This window comes from Pezoporus flaviventris, unplaced genomic scaffold, assembly GCF_033815535.1.
Source record: "Pezoporus flaviventris isolate CSIRO_AGI_PZ_B2104156 unplaced genomic scaffold, CSIRO_AGI_Pfla_v1 ptg000333l, whole genome shotgun sequence".
NCBI lineage: Eukaryota > Metazoa > Chordata > Aves > Psittaciformes > Psittacidae > Pezoporus > Pezoporus flaviventris.
The window spans coordinates 25,587-28,594 of record NW_026892880.1 but is presented as its reverse complement, the minus strand read 5'-3'; positions in this window follow the sequence as shown (position 1 = coordinate 28,594).

Here is a 3,008-nt window from a genome sequence, read left to right as displayed (position 1 = left end):
CCACTTGGTTTAAACCATTTTTGGCCCTTTCTCACCCATTTGAAGTCTTTTGGCTATTTCTGAACAATTGCTGGTCAGTCCTATCTTATTTTTGCCCATTTCTTACCGGTTTTAAGACTCTTTTGGCTGTTTTTAACCCATTTTTTCCCATTGCTAACCCATTTTAACTCTTTTTTTTTTGGCTATTTCTAAACAATTGATGGCCAGTTCAATCTTATTTTTGTCCAGTTCTTATTAGTTGTAAGCCACTTTGCTGTATTTCTGAACAGTTCCTTGCCATTTCTAGCCTGTTTTAAGCTTTTCTTAGCTCTTTCTAAACTGCCTTGGCCTATTTCCAACCCTTTCTTTGCCCAGTTCTAAGTCTTTTTAAGCCCTTTTGGCCATTTCCAAACCTTTTTTGTCCTGTTGTTACCAATATCTTGACGTTTCTAACCCCTTTTTGCCACTTCCCGACTTGGTTTAAACCATTTTTGTCCCTTTCTCACCCATTTGAAGTCTTTTGGCTATTTCTGAACAATTGCTGGTCAGTCCTATGTTATTTTCTCCCATTTCTTACCAGTTTTAAGACTCTTGGCTGTTTCGAACCCATTTTTCCCATTGCTAACCCGTTTTAATTCTTTTTTTTTGGCTGTTTTTAAACAATTGATTGTCCTTTCTATCTTCTTTTGCCTGTTTCTGATTAGTTGTAAGCCATTTTGCTCTATTTCTGAACAGTTCCTTGCCATTTCTAGCCCATTTTAAGATTTTTCTTAGCTATTTCTAAACTGGCTTGAGCTATTTCCAACCCTTTTTGCTCAATTCTAAGTCTTTTTCAGCCTTTATGGCCAATTTTATACCATTTTTGTCCTGTTCTTACCAATCTCTTGCCATTTCTAACCCCTTTTTGCCCTTTCCCGACTTGGTTTAAACCATTTTTGTCCTTTTCTCACCCATTTGAAGTCTTTTGGCTATTTCTGAACAATTGCTGGTCAGTCCTATCTTATTTTTGCCCATTTCTTACCAGTTTTAAGACTCTTTTGGCTGTTTTTAACCCATTTTTCCCCATTGCTAACCTATTTTAAGTCTTTTTTTTTTTGCTATTTCTAAACAATTGATGGCCTGTTCGATCTTCTTTTTGTCCAGTTCTTATTAGTTGTAAGCCACTTTGCTGTATTTCTGAACAGTTCCTTGCCATTTCTAGCCTATTTTAAGTTTTTCTTAGCTATTTCTAATCTGGCTTGGCCTATTTCCAACCCTTTTTTTTGCCCAGTTCTAAGTCTTTTTAAGCCACTTTGGCCATTCCCAAACCATTTCCGTCCAGTTCTTGCCACTTCTAACCCATTTTTGCCCTGTCCTGACTACCTTTGAAACTTTTTCATCCCTTTCTAACCCATTTTATCTCGGTTGTGCTCTTTCTAAACAATTGTTGGTCATTCCTATCTTATTTTGGCCTATTTCTTACCAGGCTTAAGCCATTCTGGGCTATTTCTGAATAGTTCCATGCCATTTCTAGCCTGTTTTCAGCTTCTCTTACTTATTTCTAAACTGGCTTGGCCTATTTCCAACCCCTTTTTCTCAATTCTAAGTCTTTTTCAGCCTTTATGGCCAATTTTATACCATTTTTGTCCTGTTCTTACCAATCTCTTGCCATTTCTAACCCCTTTTTGCCCTTTCCCGACTTGGTTTAAACCATTTTTGTCCCTTTCTCACCCATTTGAAGTCTTTTGGCTATTTCTGAACAATTGCTGGTCAGTCCTATCTTATTTTTGCCCATTTCTTACCAGTTTTAAGACTCTTTTGGCTGTTTCAAACCCATTTTTCCCATTGCTAACCCGTTTTAAGTCTTTTTTTTTTGGCTGTTTTTAAACAATTGTCCTTTCTATCTTCTTTTGCCTGTTTCTGATTAGTTGTAAGCCATTTTGCTCTATTTCTGAACAGTTCCTTGCCATTTCTAGCCCATTTTAAGATTTTTCTTAGCTATTTCTAAACTGGCTTGAGCTATTTCCAACCCTTTTTTTGCCCAGTTCTAAGTCTTTTTAAGCCACTTTGGCCATTCCCAAACCATTTCCGTCCAGTTCTTGCCACTTCTAACCCATTTTTGCCCTATCCTGACTACCTTTGAAACATTTGTATCCATTTCTAACCCATTTTATCTGAGTTGTGCTATTTCTAAACAATTGCTGATCATTCCTATCTTATTTTGGCCTATTTCTTGCCAGGCTTAAGCCATTCTGGGCTATTTCTGAACAGTTCCATGCCATTTCTAGCCTCTTTTAAGCTACTCTTACCTATTTCTAAACTGGCTTGGCCTATTTCCAACCCTTTTTGCTCAATTCTAAGTCTTTTTCAGCCTTTATGGCCAATTTTATACCATTTTTGTCCTGTTCTTAACAATCTCTTGCCGTTTCTAACCCCTTTTTGCCCTTTCCCAACTTGGTTTAAACCATTTTTGGCCCTTTCTCACCCATTTGAAGTCTTTTGGCTATTTCTGAACAATTGCTGGTCAGTCCTATCTTATTTTTGCCCATTTCTTACCGGTTTTAAGACTCTTTTGGCTGTTTTTAACCCATTTTTTCCCATTGCTAACCCATTTTAACTCTTTTTTTTTTGGCTATTTCTAAACAATTGATGGCCAGTTCAATCTTATTTTTGTCCAGTTCTTATTAGTTGTAAGCCACTTTGCTGTATTTCTGAACAGTTCCTTGCCATTTCTAGCCTGTTTTAAGCTTTTCTTAGCTCTTTCTAAACTGCCTTGGCCTATTTCCAACCCTTTCTTTGCCCAGTTCTAAGTCTTTTTAAGCCCTTTTGGCCATTTCCAAACCTTTTTTGTCCTGTTGTTACCAATATCTTGACGTTTCTAACCCCTTTTTGCCACTTCCCGACTTGGTTTAAACCATTTTTGTCCCTTTCTCACCCATTTGAAGTCTTTTGGCTATTTCTGAACAATTGCTGGTCAGTCCTATGTTATTTTCTCCCATTTCTTACCAGTTTTAAGACTCTTGGCTGTTTCGAACCCATTTTTCCCATTG